Below are 15,871 nucleotides of genomic sequence, written 5' to 3'. Positions count from 1 at the left end.
AAGCCTAGGAGAAATATATATTTCAATGAATATAGCTTATATAATAAGCAGAAAGGAAGCTTAAAATGTATCAGGAAGGTTTTTGGATTTATCCTAGAACTTAGATTAGAATCATCTTCAGCATCCAAGAAGATGGCATCCCAAAACCTCAAAAAACCATCATGCCTAGAATCCAATTAAAAAAGATTTTCAAATGTAAGAAAATCCACAGGACTCCACAATATGGTTTTCGATAAACGTGGATGTTTGTTTGTTTTGTTTCTTTGGCCGCGCCGCGTGGCCCTGGCCGTGAAAGCACCGAGTCCTAAGCACTGGACCGCCAGGGAATTCCCTAAGTGGGGGGGGGAATTAGAGATGTGGGGCTTGACTTTTTCTTCTTCTTCTTCGGTAGCTAAGCTCTACAAGCGAACGATGGCTGTTGATCAATGTGCTCTCTGTGTTAGGAAGGAAATAACTGTAAAAATGAAAAGCAGCCTTGCCTTAGAACCTACATATCACACCAAGGAAAATAGTCCTTCTGATTCAATTTAGAAGATATCACTTAAAATGTTGAATTGGTGAAATGTCTACCTAGTTTAAAAATTAGAAAGAATAAAACACTGAAAAGCAGCCCCCTAGATAACCACTGTGGTTGCTTGTTTATAGGAGGCATCATTTCTAAAACGTATTTCTAAAATGTTTATATTCAAAACTGTCAAGTGGCCAACTGTATTCAGAGAGGCAATAAAAGAAAGAAAACGGAGTATGACTTTTCTGATAAGCTGCCTTTCCTGGTGATCCCCTGTTCTGGCCTTACTTTCCTTCTTAGTCTGTTAATGTAAGGGTTTGCTACCATCAACTTGGTTTTGCCCTGCTCTGAGCAGGTTTCCCTCTGTGCTGTTTCTGCTTTAATTGAAAATCTTTGGTTCCCATCAGCATTCCATTGCAAACTCCGTTTTTCTTGAGAGCTCCTCTATGCTTTCCCTCTTCATTCTTACATTTTCTCCCATCTCTTGGTGCCTGTTGGCCTGTGCTAATGAAAACCATCCTAAACTTCCTTACGCTCGACTCTGTGCCTCCCTGTAGAGCCCAGTACTCTCCATCCTCTCTCCCTATTCTCTCTTTTCAACTAGTCGAAATCCTAGTGGAGGGAGACCATTAGAGATGAAACATCTTGGTATATATTGCTAGTTTTCTATGTCCCCTGGCTTTTCTATGTTTCTGTTGAAACACTCTTGAGAAGTGTCTGATTTCGTTTTCTACATGGGTACCCTTTAAGGCTCAATACTGGAAAAGAAGGGGATCAGAGTGATCAACCCAACGTGGTATCCTAACGTAACAGTTAAGGAAAGCAACAGGCTTTGTGAGACAGCCAGTGATTTGTCCAAAGTCACACAGATAGTAAACGTCAAAGTCAAAACTGAAATTAGGTCTCCAGACTTGTAGTTCAATACTTTCCCTCATTATTCCATGCTATTTTGAATCTCCTACTTACTCAATTTAGGGGCAAAAGAAATCGAACGCAAAACTTTCCAAAGTTTCTTTTCTTACCTGACATGGTCAGAGAAGAGGAAGCATCCACTGCAGGTACAAGGGATGAGGAGACAACACTAGAGGATGTCCGAGTGGCTGCAGCTGAACGGCGCACGTGTCCAGTACAGAGGTCACTGGTTACTGGTCCAAACAGCTCCACGGAAACCCCAAGGCTCTACCAAGTGGTAGTAGGTTTGGTAGGAGAGTGATGTCACAAAGCAGGCAGTTGAAAGGTATGAGAGAGCCAATAGGGAGGTCCGATCCCCAACAGGAAGGCGGGCTTGGGTGAAGAGAGTGTAGGAGAGCTAAAACAACACCTGAGTTTCTGAGCTCTGGGGAGGAAATCCTAGAAGACAGATTTACCTCCCCCAGGCTCTTCCATTAGGGAAATCATTGCAACATTTCTTACAGACGTTCATTAATACACTGAACTAAGAGTTACTTATATTCTACAGAGTATTCTATTTTATGTATCATATACTTAGAGCTATATAGATCTTCTTTAATTAATAATCCTTAGGAAGGAAAGAGCCATCTAGTTTGAACTATTACAGTTGTTCTGAAATCATATGTGTCTAATGAGTGAACTGATAGCAGCTTTTAAGGAGCCAAAGTAGGGATTAAGAAGCTCTTTTTGTAACTTGGTTCAAGAGTAGGGTGAAGTTTGTTGAGTGTACCTTGTGGAGAATGTTGTGGTCCAAGGCTCTTCTCTTTTAGTTTCTTCTCCTTGACTCCTACCTTCCTTGGGCTGGGCTAGGCTGGGGGCCAGGTTGGACTTGCGACTTAACATTTCTCTTCCGCTTTCTCTTTTTTTTTTTTCTTCCATTATGGGCATTGCTTCGAGGACAAGCCTTGATCTTGCATTGGACGTTACTTCCTGTCACCTTCCAGCAGCAGGAGTCTTCTTTTCAGTGCTTGATGCTTCACGAAATAGACTCTGCCCGTTGGCAGCAAATACCAGAGAGCTAGGAGACAGAGCTGGTTGCAGACCTTTCCTCTTCCAGCCTTTGGTTGCAATTGTTTGGCCCATAATTTGCTAGCTCTAGTTCCTTGGGCCACACAGGTATCCTGCCATCTCCAGCTCTTGTTATATGTGAGAGACATTCTGAACACTGTCCCTTTTTCTTTGCACAGAAGTATATACAGTGTGGCAGTTACTGTAATCTCCTCCGCCTTGCAAACAGCCACTCTAGAATCTTGGACCTCTAGGACTCTCTGTCTTGCATGCTTGGGGGCAAGGCCAAGCAAAATGAAGAGGAGAATAATTAGAGAAAGAGGAGGACGTTGGTGGAGAATTGGGAGCAGGTAAGGTGAAAGGGCACAGGAGAAAAGAGATGCATGTAGACTTTTTGGTTTCTGTGGGAAACAGGTTGACACACTTGGGCCTCATTTGGTATTAACAGAACAGAGAGTTAAAGATCTAAGTAGCTAGATAGTGTGCAGCAACTGCCATGAAGTCTGTACACTGAAGAGAACAGTCTCACATCTAGTTTTCATTTTGTTTTATGTCATAGTACCTTATTTATAGCATTCACTGGTGTGTTTGTAGAATACAGATGTTTTCAAATGCTCTGGTTTTGTCTACATGGTTATCTCCTTGTCCTGTTTGTAAGGAATCCAACATTGTAAGACATATTGCATGTTTTTCTCTTGACGATTGTTGACCTTGAAGCGTCATGAACTAACTTGAGCTGTTGGATTCTGTGGAGAAACGTTCAAAAGGGTCTGTGAAAAAGGCACTGTGGTGAGTCGCATTATGCACCCGAGCGTAAGGAGCAAGATATCTGCCACCAGCCCAGCTTGGCCTGGATTGCCTCTGTTTTAGTTCCCCTGGTTAGTGCTTTTCTCCCTAACCACTCTTGTGACTGTGATAATGTGAGTAAGGGCGGAGTTGCTAATGATCTATGTGTGAGGTAAGCTGGTTTGAGGGAGGAAATCTATGGACCTAGTCATTTTCCTTGGTGGTAAGCTTTCAGGGGTGCAGAGATTGATCTTCCTGGGGCCTTTTCTGGTCCCAGGAAGATATCGCATAGATGGGACCTCCCAAGACACACATTGAATCTTTAGGCCTGTTTTTCCTATTATGAGGTACGAGTTTCTTCACTGATGGGGATGATGCTTATCTGAGAAGAAATTGTGAAAGGTGGTGTAGTGTAGAGGTGTGGCTTAAGCTTTTAAGTTTTCCTCCAGGTTTTTCCCCTAAGCTTCCTACTTCGGACGGCCTACTTACATGATACTAGTAGGTGATGTCCGGCTAACAGCTTCCTAAATATACCTGCAAGCCAGATCAGTGTCTCTTTTCTCTGTATTCCCATGGAAATCAAGAGTCCCGCCGAATTTTCCATCGAAACAGTTGATTTGTGTTGTCTCTAGGAATTCTAAAGGGCGTACCGTTGCTTCCTAACCGGTGTCATTTGGGAGATCCGCCTCTGTACGTTCAAATGATTAATTTTGAGACTTTGCTCATGTGTGCAGTAAACCCTTGAATTCCCTAAGACCTTCCTTTCCTCCATCTCCTACCCCATTAAGCCCGCTTCAGTTCATCTCCTGAATTTCTTTGGAATCTGTCAGCCAGCTCTTCCTCAACTTCCTAATACTGAACTTGCCTGTCTGTTGCGATTAGGTCCTAACTAGTGTCCATATATCTTGTTTCCTTCCAATCCACTCTTCACACAAGAAACCTTCAAAGCAAGTTGGAACGTTGCTCATAAACATCGCTCACAAACATTGTTTTGAGAATAGAAAACACACTGTTGGCCTTTAAGACTCTGCGTGGTCTAGAATCCTCTCTGCTTCTCTAGCCCCATCTTGTGCCACTTTTGCCCTCACTTTCTATGCTTCAGATACACTGAATTAACCTTAGTTCTCACTCATCTGACAGAAGTCAGTTCAGATACTATTTTTCACTGTGATTCCTAGCATTAAGGAATTTGATTATCAGGTTTTGTATGAGGACTATTTCATCAGGGGTACAGAAGTTCTGGCCATCTCTGGTTTTGGATATCCCTTATTTGTTGAGACCTTTGCATTGTTTGGTTGCCTTTTGTCTGTTTTCCAGATGGGAAAACAGGAACAAGGGAAGTATAGGTTATTACTAGGTGGGGTTGAACAAGTGGAGCAGCAAACTGCAAAGCAGAAAGAAGAGGGACGTACTATAGAGGGATATGACTTCCATTCTCAAGGCGCCTGCATCCTGTGCAGGGAGACAGCCTAACATAAAATGTGCCTAACAACAAATATATTGACTTCTTACTAAAAATCTCCAGTTCATAGAACCGAGGGGTTTGTACCTTCTCCTTTAAAAGTGATAGTCCTGGGACTTCCCCGGTGGTCCCGTGGTGAAGACTCTGCGCTTCCAACGCAGCAGGCGTGGGTTCAATCCCTGGTTGGGGAGCTAAGATCCCACATGCTGCGCAGCCAAAGAAATTTTTGTCGAACGTTATACTCCTGTATTGTTGGCTTTAGTGGTTTAGATTTTGTTGTACTGTTAAGAAGATTTCAGTTTATTTACCGGGAACAAACAACACATAATGTAAAAATAGTTTCCCAGAAACGATTTCCATCATTCTCTTCCTCCCTTTCTCCCGCAGACTGGTGTTTCACCTTGACAAGTTCTCTGTCATTCCATAGGAAAGCTGTCTGGCTTGGAGGTTGCAATCCCAGGGAATTTTTCATCAGCGGGGAAGTCTCCATCACTACAGAGGAATCAAGGGAGAAGTCAGTCCCTGGTAAGTGAGATGCTCCCCCTAAACACCAACACAGCAGTCGTGTACCTTTCAAGGGGTTCAGGGGCAAGATGGGCAAGGCATTTCTACTAACTCTTCTTAAGGATCACGGACAGTGCCCTATGCTACGAGGTAAGCGGTGACTGCTGTAGTTCTTACTGGTGATCCTTTCCTGTCACTGATTCTCGGCCTTCTTTGTATTTCATAGGACTGTTGTCAGTCCAATACAAAATGAGTCTTATTTTTAAAAACCTGAAATGTTTTACAGAGCCTAGCATTCTCATATAGGGTCCTTTCCATTCTCCCCACTTTCCCGAGAGGCCAAGAACACTTCACACCATGAACTAGGAGAGGGGGTAGAGCCCTTTCTGATGAAATACATCAACAAAGACAGAGCCTTAGCCTGCTTGCTCTCTGGACAGGATCTCGGACCACAAGGTCTTCAATCCTGGTATAAATGAAGGAAGTGAGGACAGTTCAACTGGCACTCTGATAACAAGAGTTCGGAAACACCTTCCAAAGAGACTATAGCAGTAGATGAGGGAAGGGAGTGCTACAGTGTGGCAGTACAGGGGGAATGATCGGCTACAGCAGTGAAAAGTGTGGTACCGATTGGTGTGCTCTCGGGGTTCTTGTACATGTAGCATAGATGACCTCTACAGTGGCCCTCCCACCTTCCCACCTGCATTAGGTGTTGTTTTTTTTTGTAATTTATGTTTATGTATTTATTTACTGTTTGAACTTATTTATTCTACGTATTTATGTTTTTGGCTGCACTGGGTCTCTCATTGCTGTGCACGGGCTTTCTCTAGTTGGCGGCTAGCGGGGGCTACTCTCGGTTGCGGTGTGCGGGCATCTCATCGCGGTGGCTTCTCTTGTTGCGGAGCATGGGCTGTAGGCACGTGGGCTTCGGTAGTTGAGGCTCACGGGCTCTAGAATGCAGGCTCCGTCGTTGTGGCACATGCGCTTAGTTGCTGCACGGCATGTGGGATCTTCGCAGACCAGGGCTCGAACCCGTGTCCCCTGCATTGGCAGGCGCCACCAGGGAAGCCCTAGGTGTTCTCATATAGAGTCTAAAAACAGAGAGCACTGAGAGAAGGTAGTGGTTATTAAAGGCTCAGGATCTAAATTCTACCTGTCTCTACACCCCTTCCCAGCTGTCGATTTGACCCCATTTTTGAATGCTGACCTCATTGTTCAACTTTTCTCTGCCGTCTGTATACTCACCTTGAAAACTTGTTTCTGTGATGCGTTGAGCAGACACAGGGTGGCAGATTGCAGAGGTGGAAGCTGGTGGTCGGATATTTGTGGGCTGAATCTCCTTCAGTCCCATTCCCATTTCTGGTTGCCCAGAGGCCCTACTTCCTGTGTGTGACGCCGAGCCGTAGGATTGCGGGCAGGAGCCAAGTTCTCCATACAGTAAAGACCCCAGTGTGCCTTGGTTATAGTAATATACCTGGCTTCCTTCCTGGCAGGGAAGTGACAGGCGGCTATGCCCCTGCTTTGTTCGTGGGCCTCCTGATCCAGCAGTTCCCTTGGCTCTGCCCCTGTCGTCAGCTGCCCCTAGGATAACTCTGAGCCCTAGCCACTTCTCTGGTAGATTTCCCTATTCCCCCACTACAGTCACACCTGAATAAGGCAACTCAGACCTTTCAGAGATGTGTCCTGAACCTCTTGTTTTCTGAAATACCTATCTGGTGGTTGTGAGACTTAAGGCCAGCGTCCCCGAGAGACTTTTTCTATTTCTCCTAGTAAACCTAGACTCATCTTCTGTCACCTTCAACTCTACTCCAATTGTGTTCTTTCAACCCAGACCTCTGACCCTGCTTTTTACTTCTGCCATTTCATCCTCGCTCCTGCTTCCTTTCCTAAATCCATACGTCTCTTTTGGCCTTCCTAGCCCTGGGCCAAGTTCCTTCCTCTTTGCTCAGTTTTTACCCCTTTCCTTCATTCTCCCATCCAACTTTCAGTCCTTCCTTTCTCACGCCCCAGTTAGCAGCATCTGAAAATTCGAAAGGTTTGTTACTCGTCTATTAATTGTATTCCATTTACTTATTCAGTTCTATACCTGTCTTACCTGTGTATGGAAGAACAGCTGGTAGCCAAGGTGGCACCAAGAATCCTAGCAGCTCTCACTTGACGTATCCGTAGTAGTCGGCAATTTCCATTTCGTTTTCCCTCTCGGTGAAAAATTGCAGCTTGCCCGAAGAGGTGTATCTGGCAGCATTCTCCCGTTGTTGTTGAGCCCGCCTCTTCATGGCCTCTCGCTCTGGCCTCTGCTCTTGTTCGATGGGCTTTGACATGACTGGCTCAGGCACGTTGGGTTCCCTCCATGGAACTCGTTGCTTGCTGAAGTCTTGGAGTAGAAAGTGGGTTTGGAGCTTGGGTGGGGACTGGCGCTTATTCACAGCAGGGGGAACAGGCTCCCGCTGGAGAGGAGCGCCAGATGAAGTTTTGGAGGGTGCAGGCCTAGGAGCAGCAGACTGAGGGACACGAGGCTGGGTATGGTTGGTCCAAGCCGGTTGGGTTGGGTTGGTCACAGTTGGCTGAGCTGGTTTGGCGGGGCCTGGCAAAGAGGCAGGAGCTGGCTGGGATGAATTGGCTGCAGCAGGTTGAGCTGAGTCAGTAGAACCAGGCTGGGCACGGTAAGCCCCAGCAGGCCGATGTGAGGCCAGAGACTGTGGCCTCCGAGGAGCGGGTCGAGCTTGAGGCTTGTCCCAGGCAGAAAAAGGCAGAGGTATCAACTTGACCTTCCCAGGAGGAGGCCGCTCATACTGGGCTGGAGACGGACACTCTGTTTCAGCACTGCTGTCTGGTTTCTGGGCTTGGACTTGCGTTTTCTCAGGACCCTTCCCCTCACGTGGGGTATGCCGCCATGGCTGGATAGCTGGGGGTGGCTGGGGGTCTTTGGGGTTGCTTGACTTTCCCAAGAGCCGACAGGAAGAGCGCCCAGTTTTCGTCTCATTCTTCTTCCCCAGCGCATGAAGAACCTTCACAGACTCCAGCATGCGCACGCCAAGGGAGGTTCGAGGCTTTTGAAAGCTCTGTTGGAGAAGCTCAGTTTGGTGTTCCTTTCGCTTCGTGTGGGGGATTGCTGGCTTCTCTTCTGCCTTGACTTTGTTCCCTGACTGCTTGTTCTCCTCAGCCTTGTTTCTCCCTCTGGTCCTTTTGGTCTTTTCCTGCCCGTGGCTCTTAGTTTTGCTGATCTTTCTGGATGCAGCTTTCTGAGGTTTGCCTTGAGAGTGCTTGGCCGTGTTCACAGGAGCCCTGTCACTGACTGCAGCGTGGCATATAACCACTTCTCCCCCTAACAGGCACTCTGGATTCTTTGGCTGGATTTTGGCCTTGGGAGCGCCACTGATAGGCTCAGAGGCTTTCTGTTTGTTCTTCCTGGGTTGATCAGAGGGAACCTTTATGACACTTGGCTTTTCCTGCACCTGATTCACCTTAATGGCTCTGGTGTCTTTAGCTTTGATCACGTTGGGACCTTGGGATTGATCAAGATCTTTCAAAGGATTAAAGAGCTGGGGAAGGTGAATATCCTCCGCCAGTGTAGTAATGTCTGCAAGACCACTGCTAGGTTCAATCCCATTTTCAAGTGTCCCTAGGTCCTGACGACTCCGGCTGTTCTCTCCCAGATCAGCATTTTCAGAACCAGGCTGCTCCTCTTGGCTGAGGGGATCGGTGCAGGCCAGCGGCTGGTGAATATCAGGGATTCCTAAAGGGAGTAGTGGAGGATCTTGGTTCTCTGTTGGGATCTGGTAGGCATCCAGAGGCTTTGAAAGCTTGGTTTTGATATCATCCACGTGCTTACTCTCTATTTGTCCCTGGCTTGGAGCTGGAGGCAGGGCCAGGAGACGCCTGGCACTCTGGACTGGAGCTGTCACTGAAATGTCCCCAAGTTCAGATGGTGGGTTACTCTCAAGTATGTGGCTGTTTCTGCTACTGCAGGACTTGGGGAGTTCTTGACTTTGTGTCACACAAAACGTCTGGCTTGGAGGTTGCAATCCCAGGGAATTTTTCATCACCAGGGGGGAGGTCTCCATCCCTACAAAGGGATCAAGGGAGAAGTCAGTCCCTGGTAAGTGAGATGCTCCCCCTAAACACCAACACAGCAGTCGTGTACCTTTCAAGGGGTTCAGGGGCAAGATGGGCAAGGCATTTCTACTAACTCTTCTTAAGGATCATGGACAGTGCCCTATGCTACGAGGTAAGCGGTGACTGTTGTAATTCTTACTGGTGAGCCTTTCCTGTCGCTGATTCTCGGCTCGCTTTGTATTTCATAGGACTGTTATAAGTCCAATACAAAATGAGTCTTATTTTTAAAAACCTGAAATGTTTTACAAAGCCTAGCATTCTCATATAGGGTCCTTTCCATTCTCCCCACTTTCCCGAGAGGCCAAGAACACGTCACACCATGAACTAGGAGAGGGGGTAGAGCCCTTGCTGATGAAATACATCAACAAAGACAGAGTCTTAGCCTGCTTGCTCTCTGGACAGGATCTCGGACCACAAGGTCTTCAATCCTGGTATAAATGAAGGAAGTGAGGACAGTTCAACTGGCACTCTCATAACAAGAGTTCTGAAACACCTTCCGAAGAGACTATAGCAGTAGATGAGGGAAGGGAGTGCTACAGTGTGGCAGTACAGGGGGAACGATCGGCTACAGCAGTGAAAAGTGTGGTACCGATTGGTGTGCTCTCGGGGTTCTTGTACATGTAGCATAGATGACCTCTACAGTGGCCCTCCCACCTTCCCACCTGCATTAGGTGTTCTTTTTTTTGTAATTTATGTTTATGTATTTATTTACTGTTTGAACTTATTTATTCTACGTATTTATTTTTTTGGCTGCACTGGGTCTCTCATTGCTGTGCACGGGCTTTCTCTAGTTGGCGGCTAGCGGGGGCTACTCTTGGTTGCGGTGTGCGGGCTTCTCATCGCGGTGGCTTCTCTTGTTGCGGAGCATGGGCTGTAGGCACGTGGGCTTCGGTAGTTGAGGCTCACGGGCTCTAGAATGCAGGCTCCGTCGTTGTGGCACATGCGCTTAGTTGCTGCACGGCATGTGGGATCTTCGCAGACCAGGGCTCGAACCCGTGTCCCCCGCATTGCATTGGCAGGCGGATTCTTAACCACGGCGCCACCAGGGAAGCCCTAGGTGTTCTCATATAGAGTCTAAAAACAGAGGGCACTGAGCGAAGGTAGTGGTTATTAAAGGCTCAGGATCTAAATTCTACCTGCCTCTACACCCCTTCCCAGCTGTCGATTTGACCCCATTTTTGAATGCCGACCTCATTCTTCAACTTTCTCTGGCGTTTGTTATACTCACCTTGAAAACTTGTTTCTGTGATGCGTTGAGCAGACACAGGGTGGCAGACTGCAGAGGTGGAAGCTGGTGGTCGGATATTTGTGGGCTGAATCTCCTTCAGTCCCATTCCCATTTCTGGTTGCCCAGAGGCCCGACTTCCTGTGTATGACGCCGAGCCGTAGGATTGCGGGCAGGAGCCAAGTTCTCCATACAGTAAAGACCCCAGTGTGCCTTGGTTACAGTAATATACCTGGCTTCCTTCCTGGCAGGGAAGTGACAGGCGGCTCTGCCCCTGATTTGGAATCTGAGATGGTGTTCCCTGAGCAAGGCTGGCAGAAAGCGATGGATGTAGAGGGACCATGTTCTTGGCGTCTGAAGTTTTATCATCCTGGGCTGCCAGAAACATGGAGGAGGCAGCTGTGTGGCGGTCAGTGAGTGCCAGAGTAAAGTCTCCGAGTGAAGAAGAATTCTTTTCAGTGCTTGCTGTGATGTCCCACTCAAGAACACCTGGATAGGAAGCAGCTGAAGTGGAGATCTGGCTGTGGTCAGTAACTCCAGATAACATAGTCGTGCTAGAATGTTGGTAAAGGTAGGCACTACCCATGAGTGTCTGGAAAGGGGTACCAGTAGCCGATGCCGAACTGACGGCAGGGGCAGAGACTCTGGAGAAGTTGCAGACACTTCGTGTTAGGGAAGTTGCATTGCTCACCACAGGAGGAGAATGCTGCAGAGAATTTAGAGTTCCAAGTAGAGATGGATGTTGGAAATTTTCTGTAAGAACAAGAGGGTCATGAAAAACTCAGGGAGGTTGAGAAATTCTCACTACGTTTGAGGAACGGCATCATCTGAAGGTTCTTGCTATCAGGACACCTCTACTATCACTACTTCCTGAGAAACCCAAAATCAGACAGTTAATGATGGCTGTAAGGACTGAGCAGTTTTCCACTCTTCTCTATTAACTGCCTGTGCTCCCATCTTGGGCACAGACGGGCAGAAGAGCCAAGTGGTGTGGTTCAGAGATTGTTCTCTAGGCTGGAAGCAACCTTCTCCCTGCCCTGTCTTTCCCTTCAGCCTGCACTCGTATTGACTTCTATGCTATTTCCTAGACTGGAAGCATTTTAGAACTAGGAGGCCCTTAGAGAACTTCGATGTTCTCAGTCTCATTTCGTGAGTAAGGAAACTGAGGCTCAGAGAGGTCGGGTTGACTTGTTCAAGTTCTCTCATTATGTTAGTATCATTACCAGGTTTCAGAACCTAAGTATCCTGACTTCCTTGCCAGGACTCCACTCTGAGCATGATACTGCCAGAAAGCAGGAGAAATAGAACTTATAATATAGGCATTTTTTTTGTCCATTAGAAAACAGTACGGCTATTACCATTGTCGTCTTCAGTGTCTCCCTTTGCTTGTGCAGTTCCCACGCTATTACCTAGAGGTGACGTACAGCTCAGTCCAACTGGTGAATTGAAAGAGTCATTTTTGCCCTCTTCAAGCCCGGTTTCTCATCCTACCTCAAAATGATTACCCGAAAGTGGATTTCTTAAGTGCTTTTGGAAAGGGAAAAGTTATCTGATTACTTCAGATTCCTCACCTATAAAGTGGTTATAACACCACCACCAATAATAATAGCAGTAATAATTAATAGATGAATAAGCTGATCTATTGCGTATGATTTATATGGAGGAAGATACAATAAGTTCTAGAAAGACAAAGAAAAATCATGACAAGCATATTACGTTAACGAAAAAGAAATCCATAGATATTAATGAAAACTGGGGTATGTGGCAAGTATCGAAGCCTAATGAATTTACTAACAAATGGCATTCTGTACCATCCATGCAATATTATGAAAGTGAATTTTGCCCACTCTATTTTAGTGAATACTATTAACCAGAAAACACGATGGAGGTGATAGAGGTGAATGAATTCCTAGCCAATGCATACAGACAGAGAAGGTATGTCAGTAAAAAATGCATAACAAGCAACAGAATGCAATAAATGTGCATGTATAGGTAGCCACAACACATATAGACAAGTATTTCAATGAAAACCGGTACGAAGCAGACAGCAAAATAATAAGTGTAAAAGAGTTTCATTATTGTGCTCCTTCATATTTTTACCCAGCAAGTAAGAGGTATTAAGCCTAGGAGAAATATATATTTCAATGAATATAGCTTATATAATAAGCAGAAAGGAAGCTTAAAATGTATCAGGAAGGTTTTTGGATTTATCCTAGAACTTAGATTAGAATCATCTTCAGCATCCAAGAAGATGGCATCCCAAAACCTCAAAAAACCATCATGCCTAGAATCCAATTAAAAAAGATTTTCAAATGTAAGAAAATCCACAGGACTCCACAATATGGTTTTCGATAAACGTGGATGTTTGTTTGTTTTGTTTCTTTGGCCGCGCCGCGTGGCCCTGGCCGTGAAAGCACTGAGTCCTAAGCACTGGACCGCCAGGGAATTCCCTAAGTGGGGGGGGGAATTAGAGATGTGGGGCTTGACTTTTTCTTCTTCTTCTTCGGTAGCTAAGCTCTACAAGCGAACGATGGCTGTTGATCAATGTGCTCTCTGTGTTAGGAAGGAAATAACTGTAAAAATGAAAAGCAGCCTTGCCTTAGAACCTACATATCACACCAAGGAAAATAGTCCTTCTGATTCAATTTAGAAGATATCACTTAAAATGTTGAATTGGTGAAATGTCTACCTAGTTTAAAAATTAGAAAGAATAAAACACTGAAAAGCAGCCCCCTAGATAACCACTGTGGTTGCTTGTTTATAGGAGGCATCATTTCTAAAACGTATTTCTAAAATGTTTATATTCAAAACTGTCAAGTGGCCAACTGTATTCAGAGAGGCAATAAAAGAAAGAAAACGGAGTATGACTTTTCTGATAAGCTGCCTTTCCCGGTGATCCCCTGTTCTGGCCTTACTTTCCTTCTTAAGTCTGTTAATGTAAGGGTTTGCTACCATCAACTTGGTTTTGCCCTGCTCTGAGCAGGTTTCCCTCTGTGCTGTTTCTGCTTTAATTGAAAATCTTTGGTTCCCATCAGCATTCCATTGCAAACTCCGTTTTTCTTGAGAGCTCCTCTATGCTTTCCCTCTTCATTCTTACATTTTCTCCCATCTCTTGGTGCCTGTTGGCCTGTGCTAATGAAAACCATCCTAAACTTCCTTACGCTCGACTCTGTGCCTCCCTGTAGAGCCCAGTACTCTCCATCCTCTCTCTCTATTCTCTCTTTTCAACTAGTCGAAATCCTAGTGGAGGGAGACCATTAGAGATGAAACATCTTGGTATATATTGCTAGTTTTCTATGTCCCCTGGCTTTTCTATGTTTCTGTTGAAACACTCTTGAGAAGTGTCTGATTTCGTTTTCTACATGGGTACCCTTTAAGGCTCAATACTGGAAAAGAAGGGGATCAGAGTGATCAACCCAATGTGGTATCCTAACGTAACAGTTAAGGAAAGCAACAGGCTTTGTGAGACAGCCAGTGATTTGTCCAAAGTCACACAGATAGTAAACGTCAAAGTCAAAAGTGAAATTAGGTCTCCAGACTTGTAGTTCAATACTTTCCCTCATTATTCCATGCTATTTTGAATCTCCTACTCAATTTAGGGGCAAAAGAAATCGAACGCAAAACTTTCCAAAGTTTCTTTTCTTACCTGACATGGTCAGAGAAGAGGAAGCATCCACTGCAGGTACAAGGGATGAGGAGACAACACTAGAGGATGTCTGAGTGGCTGCAGCTGAACGGCGCACGTGTCCAGTACAGAGGTCACTGGTTACTGGTCCAAACAGCTCCACGGAAACCCCAAGGCTCTACCAAGTGGTAGTAGGTTTGGGAGGAGAGTGATGTCACAAAGCAGGCAGTTGAAAGGTATGAGAGAGCCAATAGGGAGGTCCGATCCCCAACAGGAAGGCGGGCTTGGGTGAAGAGAGTGTAGGAGAGCTAAAACAACACCTGAGTTTCTGAGCTTTGGGGAGGAGGAAATCCTAGAAGACAGATTTACCTCCCCCAGGCTCTTCCATTAGGGAAATCATTGCCACATTTCTTACAGACGTTCATTAATACACTGAACTAAGAGTTACTTATATTCTACAGAGTATTCTATTTTATGTATCATATACTTAGAGCTATATAGATCTTCTTTAATTAATAATCCTTAGGAAGGAAAGAGCCATCTAGTTTGAACTATTACAGTTGTTCTGAAATCAGATGTGTCTAATGAGTGAACTGATAGCAGCTTTTAAGGAGCCAAAGTAGGGATTAAGAAGCTCTCTTTGTAACTTGGTTCAAGAGTAGGGTGAAGTTTCTTGAGTGTACCTTGTGGAGAATGTTGTGGTCCAAGGCTCTTCTCTTTTAGTTTCTTCTCCTTGACTCCTACCTTCCTTGGGCTGGGCTAGGCTGGGGGCCAGGTTGGACTTGCGACTTAACGTTTCTCTTCCGCTTTCTCTTTTTTTTTTTTCTTCCATTATGGGCATTGCTTCGAGGACAAGCCTTGATCTTGCATTGGACGTTACTTCCTGTCAACTTCCAGCAGCAGGAGTCTTCTTTTCAGTGCTTGATGCTTCACGAAATAGACTCTGCTCGTTGGCAGCAAATACCAGAGAGCTAGGAGACAGAGCTGGTTGCAGACCTTTCCTCTTCCAGCCTTTGGTTGCAATTGTTTGGCCCATAATTTGCTAGCTCTAGTTCCTTGGGCCACACAGGTATCCTGCCATCTCCAGCTCTTGTTATATGTGAGAGACATTCTGAACACTGTCCCTTTTTCTTTGCACAGAAGTATATACAGTGTGGCAGTTACTGTAATCTCCTCCGCCTTGCAAACAGCCACTCTAGAATCTTGGACCTCTAGGACTCTCTGTCTTGCATGCTTGGGGGCAAGGCCAAGCAAAATGAAGAGGAGAATAATTAGAGAAAGAGGAGGACGTTGGTGGAGAATTGGGAGCAGGTAAGGTGAAAGGGCACAGGAGAAAAGAGATGCATGTAGACTTTTTGGTTTCTGTGGGAAACAGGTTGACACACTTGGGCCTCATTTGGTATTAACAGAACAGAGAGTTAAAGATCTAAGTAGCTAGATAGTGTGCAGCAACTGCCATGAAGTCTGTACACTGAAGAGAACAGTCTCACATCTAGTTTTCATTTTGTTTTATGTCATAGTACCTTATTTATAGCATTCACTGGTGTGTTTGTAGAATACAGATGTTTTCAAATGCTCTGGTTTTGTCTACATGGTTATCTCCTTGTCCTGTTTGTAAGGAATCCAACATTGTAAGACATATTGCATGTTTTTCTCTTGACGATTGTTGACCTTGAAGCGTCATGA

At 45.5% G+C, this 15,871-nt stretch overlaps 1 pseudogene across 1 annotated transcript in view; it reads right to left on the bottom strand.

Moving 5' to 3' along the window:
• LOC309621948 (uncharacterized protein C2orf78 pseudogene) overlaps positions 1 to 14,294 on the bottom strand; it is a 44,963-nt pseudogene extending 30,669 nt beyond the window's left edge. The window contains exon 1 of the transcript in view: positions 14,207 to 14,294. The product of the transcript in view is annotated as an uncharacterized protein C2orf78 pseudogene (transcript). The remainder of the gene's footprint in view (positions 1 to 14,206) is intronic.
• Positions 14,295 to 15,871: the final 1,577 nt, after the last annotated feature.

The sequence above is a fragment of the Balaenoptera borealis genome, assembly GCF_965194805.1.
Source record: "Balaenoptera borealis genome assembly, contig: HAP1_SCAFFOLD_1248, whole genome shotgun sequence".
NCBI classification, from domain to species: Eukaryota; Metazoa; Chordata; class Mammalia; order Artiodactyla; family Balaenopteridae; genus Balaenoptera; species Balaenoptera borealis.
Note: the sequence above shows the minus strand (reverse complement) of the source record. Positions and strands in the feature narration are given on the sequence as shown.